Below are 14,483 nucleotides of genomic sequence, written 5' to 3' on the forward strand. Positions count from 1 at the left end.
TGTGCGAAGAAATTCTTGTCATTTTGCGACTTTCGGGTCTGCTGATGGCCGAGTCACGAAAGGTATTTCCATTTTTACCTATTTCCCTTAGCGATGCGCGATTAGCACTAAGCGCTAATCGCGCATCAAAACCTGCCTCGGTTTTTTATTCTGGGCATCCGTTGTGCAGATTTCGTGCTTCGCTCTTTTTGACGATGACGTCAGCATGACATCAGCAGTGGGTCCCAGTACGGCGGTGACGTGGCAAGGTGACGTCAACAGTATGGCTGGGTGACGTGGCGGTATGGTGGGGTGATGACGTGGCAAGGACACGGTGGCAGGAGGATGACGTCATGAGGGAGACATAGCAATGATGTCACACAGGAGAGGGCGGTATCCGGTTTCATGTTGCACCACTTTTTGCATAGAAGCGGTTTTGGAGGAGGGGGCTCCGCCACAGCCGGGAGGGTGACGCATGGCGGGAGTATGACGGGAAAACCACCCATCTCCCGGATGCTAACCCTCGGCACATCGGGGCACAAAAAGACCCGCCCACCGTAGATCTCGGACGCGCCAGATCTGACGGTGGGCGGAATGATCAAAACGGCGAAAGGATAGATACGGGGCCCACAGTGTTTTTTATTAATTGTTTTAATTTGGCAAGGGGAGAAACTATAGGAAAGCGGGTTTTGGGTTATATAAAAGCGGGGTGAAATATATTTACATGCATGACCTTAGGATAAGGGCGGGAAATGAGTATTGCAGGGTTAGGACTTAGGGGAAATGGTTTATTAGTGTGACCAGATGTCAGACTAACTCCAGGTTAGGACACGGAAGGGTTAGTAGGAGCCCCAGATGGACTACTATTTCCCGGACTTGATAAATATGGATATAATGCCAAGGGGAGGGGAATATATAATATTTTTGGGATTTTATATAGTTTTTGTACAATAGGGGATTAGTTTTTGTACAATAGGGGATAAGTAAATGATATAGGGAGCTAGATAATAGAGTTAGGAGTTAATATGAAATTGACAAGAAAGCGCTAAGGTAAGGGATCTTAGGCTTTTTTTTTTTTTAAGAGGGGAAAATGACTCAAAGAGTGAATCAATAGTACTCCTAAGCAAAGTGGACCTTTACTTAGGAAAATATAGTGGAAGATGATGGATTCAAGAGTTGTCAAGTAGATCTTGACCTCCTTGGGGAGGTTAGTGAATGTTTTGGGAAATAAGAAGAAGGGGAAGTTAGAAATGTCCAGCTTGAGATCCTCCAAAGGAAAATTGCCTCATAATTGTGATCTGAGTAAATATAACATTTAAAAACATTAAATGGATCACATAGCTTGATTCTGCAACCACAAAACTACTTACCCAGCCTACTTACCTAACATTTTTTCTTCTTTTTGCATGGGTGCACTTGGACTTGCAGACCCATATTATCCTTCTTTCTTTTTGTTGTCCTCCTATCTAAATCTACACTTATTTCTTCCAAGGTCCCAGATTAAGCAGTTGGGCTCCTTTGTTTCTCTACCTATCTACAAATCTGCCAAGATTAAACTGTTTGGACAAATATTCATTCTCTATCTCTAAAACAAGAAATTTAAACCTCAGGAAGCCAAGACTAAGCTGTTTGGCCTTCCTTTAATCAAGGAATCTTTCAAAAATGGAACTTTTGCAGTATGGAAAAGATGAACATTTTTGGCACTTCCACTGTCAATCATGAAATATGAAACCTATTGCAACAGGAGGCTAACAGAAGGAAAACTGTTTACATGAACATAATGGTAGTCCGAGGACCTCTAGATTATAATCTACTCCTTGGATGCAACTATATTTATAGCATGGGAGCCATTGTCTCCTCACTCTTTAGAGTAATGTGTTTTCCACATGAAGGCAGAGTGGTCAAGCTCGTAGACCAACTGTCGTTTCTCGGCTCACACATAGCTAATAGTCAAATACCATCCCTAAATGGTCTTTTCACGCAAGGAATATCTCATCAATCTCCACTCCGTCCACCTGAAGAGCGCGAGTGATTCAGGAGGACATGACTGAATCCCAGGTGGCATGCACCCTGGTCTATTTCGGCAGGAAAACCTTGGGTATAGGGTAGGTTTCCATGGAGGATATATGACTAGTCTGACACACCTGTCCATTTAGGAAAATGGGATTAGACTGGAATAAGATTCCCTCGTCAAAGTTATGTGAGTGGAGGCGACCATGCCACTCACCTTTGTCTATTTCGGTAGACATCGCCAAGGAAGCATTTTTTCTGCAACGTGGATGGAGAGCTTTCATATGGTAGCCTGGAAATTTTTCGCTATACCTAGGGTTGCAAGCAAAGAGTGACCATTTATTTTCATAGTTTGTAGTTTCTCAACCCTTTAAATTCGTAGGATTGGTCATTCCTAACTTGCATAAAGAAAGGATCTAGGGCAAAGCTTTGAAAGGTGCAAGCTCCATAAAAAAGGGCATCTTAGATGAGATATCCTTATTATATGACTGGCATGAGCAGTTTTATGTGGAGTTCAAGCTTGTTAAAAATTAAACATAAGCAATGAGCAAATGTTCCCCTAGAGTTTAAGCTCATTAAAAAATGAACCAATTTCCGGTAAATAACCATTATGAATGCATTATCATCATATTTTGAGCCCTAGTCATGTTCTCATCATCACCTCCACTCTGTTTTAGCCAATCATTCACCTCCATTTGATTGTTTACCCCTTTTGAGGAACAGCTACGAAGAGTGATCCTGTTAGCCATCCTTGTGACACTGTCGTGATTGGAAAATTCCAAACCTTACCTGGAATCAACTACTACCCGAAATTATCACTCGTTCCTAAAAAACAAGTCTCCTTTAAGATCTTTTCACCTGACTCATAAAACATGACAAGATTGTTGATCGATTGGCCTCTCCAGCTCGTTAAAGTGACCGGAAGTGCTATCCCTCTTCTAGATTTTAATCTTTTTGGACTTGAGAGATTATTACACAAAAAGATCGAGCGCTTGTTTTTTCGGCTCGTTAAAATTACCAAAAATTCATCCCTTTTGTATTATTTTGTACTTTTTTGGACTTAAGGGATTATACGACAAAAAGTATTATTGGATTTTCCTTTACGTCCCTTTCAGACTCTCTAAAATTGAAAAGGACCGAGTTATCTTTGTCGTTAAACTCGTTAAAACCGAATAGCGACAAACTTGTCCATACAGACAAGAACGAGTTTCACTGTTGTTAGGCTTGTTAAAATATAGTGATGGGTTTGCCCGAAGGGAAAATTATAGAACAAGGATATTTTATCCTCCTCAAGCTTGACAAAAATAAAGAGGTATTGGTCAACAATGACTGGGGAAAATTTGGGAAGAAAACGTGAAGAAACTTTATTGGTAGCAAGTCGCTCTTGAACATGACACTTTCACTCTGTATCCGAGTCAGGTTGGGTTGTTCCATTCACTGGTCATATCACCATTGGTCCATCACACCATCCATATTTTGGGTTAACACTACCAATCCATGTCAGTGTCGCCGGTATGTTCAAGAGAAGTTGCTCAGAGAATTCACTTGTGTCTCATCCGCTACAATACATTCATGCTCCATTCTTTCATGACTGCCACCCTGAACCCTGTATCATCAGATCGTTTTCACCTCAAAAATCATTTACTTCGTTCTGTGTCATAGATGTGGGATTCATTAAGGCCCTCCTACGGCGGGTCGCTTCTTGTCAACACCAGCTCATTATCCAATAAGTTGACTTAGGAACAATCCTTTCAGTACTTTGAAGCTTGCATGCCTCAATGGCAAGTTTCTCACTTATGGCGATAGGTTTACATCCATGGCCTTTGACCAAAAGATTTTGCGCGATGTTCAACGCCAAGTCCCTTATTCACACCATGCGAATTGTACTGTAGTACCTTGAGGGTCATCATCATTATCGGTGATTCCTCTTGCGCTATTAACAACTTACATCATTGGTTGGTAATCAGGTGATGTCTTTCCATGTTCGACTCCAGAACATGTTTCACATGGATCAAATTGTACTCCAAGTGAAGATTGAACGAGTTTGAAGACCCCGGATCTATTTTCATCCATTCGGGCTGTGATATATTCAGGAAAATAAAGACATCAAATGTACATTGTTGCTGCACAGATGATCATCCGAATCAAAGGGTAATGACTCTATTAGAATCATCAGTCTCCCACACAGACGGTTGTCTGTCTTATGTACATGAAAATGAATTTATAAAGCTGAACATGGGAATGTCCGCCTTAGCTGATCATGAAAAATATTATGAAGATAATGTATTGTATCGTATCTTATTACAGGTCGCCTTCCGGCTCGAAAAAACTTCGGATCCTCATGATAAAGCATTTCACCCGACATCAAAGATTAACAACCTCATGCTTTAGGGGGCAACTTTTATAGACATTTTTGGGCACTGCAACCCTAATCAAACATGTCCATAAACCAAGGGCTCCTAAGTCCCTAAAAGTGTTGTTCCATACCCTAAAAGAACAAGGTCAGCTGATTACATCATCTCCCAGAAGTTCTCCATGAAAAACTGCTCAGAACTGGTCAAAACTAGACCATCTCACCTGCTCCATGGTCAAAGTGCGATGCATCCCACCTAATGCACGTGGGAGGTACGATGCATACTGAAAATGCCCTTCTATTGGGTGTGATGGGCGAGAGTGGACAGATGGCAGAGACAGTTTGCGAGGTGGATGATCATGGAATCTTCGAGAAACTTCTTCTGTGACACTTGCCTCTCTGAGTTCACCCAGGGATGAGTAAGAGATCATCAATCTCCAAGTGGAATCAAGAAATATCAGAGAGAGGACACTATTCAAAATCCCAGAAGCTGACTCACCCCCTGCAATCATCTATATATGGATCCCTCATCCCAGAGATCTAGAGGCTAGAATTTTGTATCTTGTACGGAAGTGTTGTTGGTTTCTTTGTTGGAATATCACAATTTTGGGTGATCTAAGCTTTTCATGAGGTGAAAGAAGGTCTTTCATGCTGGAGGATGACGCTAGGTCAGAACAATTTCTTGTAATCCTCTTTGCTATTCTTGATATTAATAAAGCTATTCAAGTTTTCCTTCACATTCTTGTATGTTTGATGATATATGCATTTGTGTGGTCAATATATATCTGGTCCTATATTGTTTTTGATTGTAGATCTTTGTTCTTCGATAGTACTATGCTGCTTTGATTCCATAGGTGCTCTTTGAAGCTAGGTAGATGAAGGAGAAGCGGCAAGGATCTGTCAGAAAGGAGAGGAATCAAGCAAGGAATCAAGTGCAAGACTGAGGTTGGTGTCCTTCATTCCACTCTTATCTACTTCTCATAAAGGAAAACGAAAGTAGTTTTAGTTTGTTTGTTTCTAAGATAGCTACCAGTCTTAGTGGGACTAGCAGCTCTGAGTGGACACTATATTTCCCGATAACACCCTGCCTCAATCTACACTACCAACACCTTACACATTACAGCAGAATCCTCAACCCAATCTATGACCACAGCTCCCTACCCAGCCCAACCCAAATCCCAACAATAGACCAGTCCAATCGGTACAAATTGTTGAAGGACTAGAGCTGGAAAATAAGTTGAGAGAGTGTAATGAACTCAAGTTGATGTCTGGATGGATAATTGAGTTAGAGGGGGATAAAAATATACAATTAGAAGAACCGTTACTTGTAGAATAAATACCTCAAAGGGAGAATACAGTTAAACAGAAAAGCCACAATCAAACTATTACCTCTTCTCCACCATTTCCAGAAAGGTTGATTATACCTCACCCAATAGAATATCCTGATTTTGATCTTCTAGGAGAATTAAAAAATCTTTGTGTAAAAATACCCCTCCTCCAGGCTATTCAGGACATTTCAATTTATGTAGAAACTATTAAGGAATTTTGTACTAAAAATCCTAAGAGGAAAACAAAAACAACACCAACTGTCCATGTAGTTGGAACTTTGTCTGATTTATTATCAGGCAGAGAAAAACCGGTGAAATATGAGGACCCAGGAAACCCTATAGTCATAGTACAAATAAATGGATGTTTCTTTCCCAATGCATTAGTTGATCTAGGAGCAGCCATTAATATTCTCACAACAACAACTTGTCAAAAACGTGGCATCACAACCTTAGATCCAACTACGACCTTGTTGGAACTTGCTGACTGATCGGTTGTCAACTAAAGGGGACATTACAGGATGTAATGGTGTCTCTAGATTCTTGGGAATAGCCAGCATATTTCTTGATTATTAATCCTAGAAACTGGCTAGATGGACATCCCCTAATTCTAGGAAGACCTTGGCTAGCGACCACAAATGCTTATATAAACTGTCGAACAAGCAGTATGACTATAGCAAGAGGAAGTAATGTGAAGAATCTAGCTTTATATCCTCCACTTCAGCCAAGCCTAACAATAATAAAAACTAGAAAAAAACCTGTAACATATTTAACTGAAAACATTCAATCACCGCTAAATGTTTCAGATGCTCTTGAATTTAAGAATCAAACAGAAGATGACATTATTAACACTTACATTAACCACCCAGATGTCATATCTAATCTAAAATGTCACATGATTGAAGCAGCCCTGGATAATGAAATTGAAGAAGATCCCTTAAAAGATATCAATGACCAAACAATACGAACAACAACTATTTATAACATCAAACCCATTGAAATTGAGCCAGGGAAAGTCCTAAACATTAATAAAAACATGACTGATGACCAGTAGCATAGGCATGTTCAACTCCTTAGAAATATAAAGAGGCTTTCGCTTGGGATTACCCAGATATGAAAGGGATTGATCCCCAATTATGTATGCACCACATCTATACCGAGAAATATGTGAGACCCATTTGACAACCTTGGTGGAGGTTAAACCCTCACCTTAAAGATGTTGTTAAAGATGAACTACAAAAATTGTTAGGTGTAAATTTCATCTATCCCATGTCTGATAGAAAATGGGTTTCTCCATTAGTTTTGGTCCCTAAAACAAATGGGAAGTGGCGTATATGTGTCAATTATAGAAAGCTTAATAAAAAAACTCAAAAAGTTCATTTTCCCCTCCCGTTCATCCACCAGGTTTTGGACACATTGGCAAGTAAAAAATTATTTTCTTTCCTAGATAGCTTTAGCGGCTACAATCAAATCCAAATTGCCCTTGAAGACCAAGATAATACTACCTTCACCTGCCCCTGGGGGACATATGCTTATAGGGTATTACCTTTCAGACTGTGCAATGCACCTGACACATTCTAGAGAGCCATACTCAACATTTTTTTAGACTTGATAAATGAGGGACTTGAGGTGTACATGGATGATTTTACACCCTATGGACATGACTTTGAGCCGGCATTACAGAAGTTGGAGAAAGTCCTACAAAGATGTATTTCTACCAGGCTCTGCTTAAGCCACGAGAAATGCCACATGATGATGACCGAGGGCCTCATCCTAGGTCACTACATTTCAACAACTGGAATTCAGGTAGATCCAACAAAAATTCAGATAATCCTCTTAATTCCTACCCCTTGCACACAAACTAAGGTACATATTATTTTGGAGTTTTATAGATATTATAGAAGATTTATAAAGAATTTCTCCCAAATTGTTGCACCGTTATATTCTTTGATAAGAAATATCAATTTTTTAGTGAATGACAAATGTGACATTAACTTTGAAGAGTTAAACTGGCTAGTATCAACAGCCCCAATATTACAGGGCCCGAACTGGGATTTACCATTTTAGATTTCATTCGATGCATCAGATATGGCCATTGGAGCAGTTCTTAGCCAAGAGGAAGATAAGAAACCTTATGAGATATACTGCATCAACAAAAATTTAACTCTTGCTAAGTTGAATTACACCATGACTGAGAAAGAGTTTCTAGCTGTAATTTATGCTATTAACAAATTCAAACACTATATAATAGGATGCCCTATGGTTTTGTATACTGATCACTCTGCTATTAAATATTTAGCTAATAAACCTATTATGAATGGAAGAGTGACAAGATGGTTAATCCTTTTGCAGGAATTCGACATAACAATCAAGAATCGACCAGGAAAAGAAAATCTGATGGCAGACTTCCTCTCACATGTGCCAAAGACAGACGACTTGGCAGCAGTAGAAGACCAGCTCCTTTATGAGCACCTATTTGTTGTAACTGTGAAAAAATCATGGTACACGGATGTTGGGAACTACCTAGCAGTGGGAAAATTACCCAAGCACCTGATGCCCAGTGAAAGAAAACTAATAATACAACGCAGCACTCAGTTCTCCTGGATCGGAGGATACCTCTTTCACACAGGAGCGGATATGCATATCCGAAGGTGTGGCATGGAAGACAAAATCTTCGACATCCTAAAAGCTTTCCATGATGGACCTTGTAGTGGAAATTTTGCAGACCACAGGACCGGGCATAAAGTCTTATAGATGGGCTATTATTGGCCCACCATTTTTAAGGATGCCAAGAAATTTGTCTAGGCATGTGATAGCTGCCAAATAATGGGCCGCCCTAGCCAGTCTAACGAGATTCCCTTGCATCCACGGTTAGTCATTGAAACTTTTGAATGTTGGGCGTTAGATTTCATTGGCCCAATAAACCCTTCATCTAATCAAAAGAAATATATACTGGTTGCAACATAATATGTGACTAAATGGGTGGAGGCAGAAGAATTACCAAGGACAATGGAGGACACAGTAATCCACTTTCTTTTCCAAATTTTCATGTGGTATGGCTTACCCAGAGAAATAATCATGTATGGAGGGCCACAATTTGTAAGCCATAAGATTGTTGCTACATTAAAAAATCATCATATTATGCACAGAATCGCATCTCCATACCACCCGTAGGCAAATGGCCAGGTAGAAAGTACCAAGTAATCGAGGCTATACTAACAAAGACAGTCGCCCCACATAGACATGACTGGGCTATCCGATTTCTAGAAGCCCTATGGGCATATCACACGACTTGGAGGAATACCACAGGATACTCCCCATATCAGCTAGTGTTTAGAAAAGAACATATCTTCCCAATAGAATTTGAAATTCAGGCATTAAGGATAGCTCAAGAAGTAGGCCTGGATCTTAATGAAGCACAGATTAACAGACTACATCAAATTAATGAATTGGATGAAACCCAGCTATTAGCTCTTCAACATACCAAACTGATCCAAAAACAAAGAGTGAAATGGCATGATGCCCTCATCAAGAAAAAAATCTTCCATGAAGGTGATTGGGCACTTCTGTATGATTGTAGGTTCTAGGATTTCCTGGGAAAACTCTAGACCAAATGGTTAGGCCCCTACAAGATACAAGAGGTGCACGACAATGGCACCCTTACATTAGCCACCATTGATGGGTCTAGCTACTCTTTTAAGGCAAATGGACATTGAGTACGCCTCTATCAAAAACCACTTACAAGGGAATCCTGTTGCCAACAGTTACAAGAAGATTCCACAATACAAATTCTTGCTGACAAGGGAAACCCTTCCATAGCACCAGTCCAGTGAAGAATTTATTCTTTTGAAACCTTTACATAAATTTACCTTTTTGTTTTCTTTCTATTTGATTGGATTTGCTTGGATAATAGATTGTATATTAGTTTTTTCTCTATTTTTCGTTTTGCGTCTATTTTATTTGTTGTTCACTATAGGGAACAGTTGTTGTTCACTATAAGGAACATCACATTTTTTGCAATTTTTCTTTGTTGTTCCTTATAGGGAACAGTTGATGTTCCCTCTAAGTAACAACACTTTTTGTGTGGGTTTTTCTTTTGTTATTCCCTTCAAGGAACAACACTTTGTGAATATTTTTGAGAACACCTTTATTTTCTTCCTTGCATAATCATCTCTAGACCATCCCAGTTCACTCTGTATGATCCTCTTAATGGCATGAAAAGTACAATACATATTTAAGGACAACAAGTATGGAGTCTAGTGGAACAGGAAAATATCTTTAATACTATTGTGGAACAGGAAAATATCTTGAATAATATCATCTTTAACAAGACTGCTTTGTGATGATAGAAATAGAAAAGGACACAATTATCTATACCACTTCACTCTACTCATTTCCACCATAAACCAAACCGATTGATTATCTGTACCATGTTGTTTCCCCTTTCCTATATAACTCTCTCTATGTATTATCAATAAGATTATGGGTATATTTTTTTATATTGATATGTTCAAAATTCTTCCGCCATCCCTACTCTTAAGGAGTGATGAGCCACCCTCTATGTATAAAATGGGGATTGAATATATATATATATATATATATATATATATATATATATATATATATATATATATATATATATATATATATATATAGATATATATATATATATATATATTGACTAACAATCTTATGATTTTTTTCCACAGATGGAGGATAGTGGGTCTCATCACGAGCCAGCCTACCATAATCATAAGGAAGGAGCGAAGTGGCATTCCCACTATGGCCACCACACCAAGGATATGATCCAATGGATGCATAAACAAACAAAGTCCTTGGAAATAGGGGGTCTCATCACGAACCGGCCTGACCACTTTCGCTACTTCCAAATGAATGGCAATGTGATCACCTAGTTACCATGCCTACACATTGGTCTCTAGTATGGACATCGTAAGGCACTTCCCAAATTATACATAGAGGACCATGGTTCCCAAGGGTTAGAAAGAAACTTTGTCGAGGCTATGGCCACCTACAAACAACAGAAGCTCTGCTGATGGTATTGAAGCTTTATTTTACATCAATAATTATTATAATACCCTCTTCTTATGTTTTTATCTTTTCTACAGAGAGATTATGTCCCTAACGTACCATGAACCTTTATGCATGAGTAATTATTTTAAATCAATCACAACAGTTTTAAGTGGAATAACAGCAGTAAAGTATTATTTCCTGTGTATGTTGTCCCTTTTTATTTATCATATCACATCACGACAACCTATCACTTATTGATAATCCTCGGTACACGCCTTGATTGAACCACTCCAATATCTTTTATGATCCTTTCATTAATATGGGTACCTTTCCAATCCATCACCCATGTACTTCGCTGCTAGTGTGTTATCCTTTCATTCATTCAGTTGTAGGCGACCTATTATTTCGAAGGGGGCGGGGACCTCCAGTGTACTTATGCATGCACTGTCATCTTTTTATTTGATTTTGCAGAATGATACGACATTCCATGATCACAGAGCATGTGGCATTATAACAGTCCTCAATAATGGTATTTATGTTTATAAAGTATCACCTGATAGAGCCATTACAACCATTTGTTGTTCCATCACTTGGCTTTGTTCGTCATTGTACTTTCCTCGCTACACTTATCATTTGCAGAATTCAAGCATTATGGGAGGAAGAATAGTACACCAAGAACCTCTAATACTGGCTATCTCCAATGAAGCCAGGGAAATTTTAGCTCGAGCAAGATGAATAGCATACTTTACAACATTTCAACCACCCAACGAAGAAATTGCCATCGAATTCTTGCGGAATGTACAGAATGGAAAATCCATGGTAAGAGACAGGAAAATCACTGTATCAGACGTTGTGATAGTAGAAGTATCCGGGTTACTGGTAAAAGGACCAGTATTGGTTGGTAAGCGATTGAAGCTGCACGACGCTATCGAGGCTTTCAGGGACGAAGGACATGAGCTAATCAAGAAGGGAAAAGGCATTCGCCATCTTCTCTTGGATAAACATGGGGAGAATTAGCATGAATCATCTAGAACTACATTACCTCCGATGGGTGTAAAGACATGGTAAGGTCGCGTCAACTCAAACTTTTAGCAGTTCTAAAATGAAAGTGCTCTGTTAATTTACCTGCATTTTTGAATTATTTACTGCATGACACTGCCGAGAGGTTAAGATGGTCCCAACACATAGAAATTGTAGTAAGCCACCACTTTCTGATTAGGCTAATTGTTAGCTATAACCTCGCCTAACAACAATCAAGCTGGGATGATCTAATATTAGCTCTCGAAGGAGGTTTAGCCCTGCGATCACCTAACCCTATTCCAAAAAGAAAGAGGACAACCCTTTCGAGGTGATGGGCTCTAGTATTGCAGTAATGATGCTGCAACTCCTAGGACTCCCTTCTTTACTTTTATCAACCAGGTTGTTCATAACAAACTTGGAAGTGATGGTGCTATATGCACAAATACTAGCTCTTGTTGTAGGCTATCACTTGATTAGCTAGCACAAGTCCGCTAGGAGCTTAAGCCAACTTCTATGAGCTATTAGAAGAAGCTTTTAACTATGATTGATGAAGGCTAACGCAAAAAATGCTAGTCTACTTGCAGAAAGAAGCTGTAAGCTAAAAGGAAATGCAAACCCTAGTTTTACCAGCTAACCCCACTAGTGCAAGAAAAGAGATGAAAGTGGCGGAAATGGATTCCATTGACTTTTATAAAGATAAAATGCATGTGACTAAGCTACTTCTGAAATAAAATCTAGAAAAAAACATCTTTTTGCATTTTTGAGTGATTTTGCATAATTATTATGCATGTGCTTTAACGATTTTTTATTGTGTAGAGGTTCATCGGTGAAAGGAAATGGAGTGGGCATTTTCAGGAGGTTGGGAAGGTGAAAAGATGGCCTAAGGGATCCCTAGAACCCTTCTAGAGAGTTTCATAGTGACCAAATATTGAAAAACAGCTCACGTGAACTTCTATAGGAACTCTGTAGGGGTTCTATAGGATGTTCTATAGGAAGATCCGAAAGAAAATTTTAGAGGGTGGATGGTAAAAAAATGGTGGGAAAGTGGAAATGGAGGTTGGATGAGGATGAAAAGGGGTCTAGGACCTGGTAAATGAGGCTAAGGAGTGAGGAAGGTGGTTGGATTTGTTCAAGGATGGAGGGAGCAATGCTGCATAAGAATGTAGAAATTAGGGCAAATCGGAAAAGTGTGGCAAATGAAGGGAAGGAATCTGGGATTAAGGGTTGGAGCAGGTTGTATGATAGAGGAAGGATAAGCAGGGATGTATTACAGGTGTTATACACACTATTTTCCAAAACTGATCGAACAAAGACTAGGAAAACTAGAGATCTAGCTATTTTGACCTAATCTGACCTAAAAACCAGAAACATGATGAACATAAGTTTATAGACAAGAGATCATGCAAGATAACTATGGAAACTAAGTAAAAACAGATCTAAACATGCAATTACAACTGGTAGGAACTTTTCCAACTAAAAATCTAACACTAGCAATTGCATGGAAAGGAAAAAATAGTGTTTTGTGGCAGCAAGTATGCCTTGGTCTCAGCTCATGGTCCCAAGGAGGGAGAGATGAGATCAAGGTTTTCTTGATGGAATTTTTGCAAATTTTTTTGTTACCAAACTTTCAAATCAACTTGAAGCATGAAAAGCTATTTTAATCATCAAAAACAACCTAAGTAACAAAACAAGATCTTAACCTAATTAACAGAAATTATTCTATGAATGCAAGCAAAACACATAAAAGTACACAAAGGAGGTACTAGCACTTGGGTTGGGCCCAACCCCAAGCGCTACACCCTCCTAAGAAAGCTTAGAGCTGGTGCAAAATGAAATTTATCTCCATTACTCAAAAAAACATCATGTCACAAAATTGTTTACAACAAAAGCTCGAAAATGAGCTGAAATGTAGAGCTTCACTACAGTGTGAAAAACAACTGTTCAATAGCTAAACTACCAAGGCTTGAATCCTTCCTACTTATGCACCATGAGGACTCCCAACAAACTTCCTTAACTTTAGGAGCTTGGCTACTCAAAACTGCAATTAATCAGCCACTTCACAAAATCGGCTCAGCTGCCCCTTGAAATCATCTTTGGTGGGTTGTTGAACTCCGAGTTGATGGTGGAGAACTCGAGGAAGGGGTCATTTAGTGCTGGAGACAACCTTCCTAAAAATCCTCAAGCTTGTTCCTTTTGTATTTGGCTGTCAACTTGCTCATAAATGCTTGACCTTGGTCCAAAAAATGTCCAAAAATTTGCAATAAGCACGTATTAGACTTTGTGGTCAAGTGACTACTCTCATTCATTCAATTAACATAAATATATCCAAAAGTGTGCATAGAAATATGAAGAATGGTGGATTAATCAAGAATAATAGGCAAAATGAGCCCAATAAGTTACCCATTTTTGGGGTTGATCATCACCCCCCTGTTGAATGTGTTGCATCCTCTGAGCAACTAATCCAGCTCATCATCTTTGATTGCTTTGACTGTCTCTCTGACATCCCAGGCTTCTGAGGTGATGTCCTCTTCTCGGTCATGAAGCCCTGCTTTTCTCTCTACCTCCTCCCATTGCCTGTGTTGTTCTTCTTCTTTGACCCCTTCCAGTGGTCCCAAAAGCAATGGAGGACTGAACTTTAGGCCAATCTAGTTGGCCTTCAGATTTTCCATTAACTGTTTGTAAAGGGGTACTATGGCCAAAGCCTCTTGCATCCTTGTTGGGGAGTGGTACTCTCTTATCTTAAGACTATGGGACAATGCGTTCCA

Source organism: Pinus tabuliformis, chromosome 8 (genome assembly GCF_031772625.1).
Source record: "Pinus tabuliformis cultivar Carrire ecotype Pingquan chromosome 8, CPIR1, whole genome shotgun sequence".
Classification (NCBI taxonomy): domain Eukaryota; kingdom Viridiplantae; phylum Streptophyta; class Pinopsida; order Pinales; family Pinaceae; genus Pinus; species Pinus tabuliformis.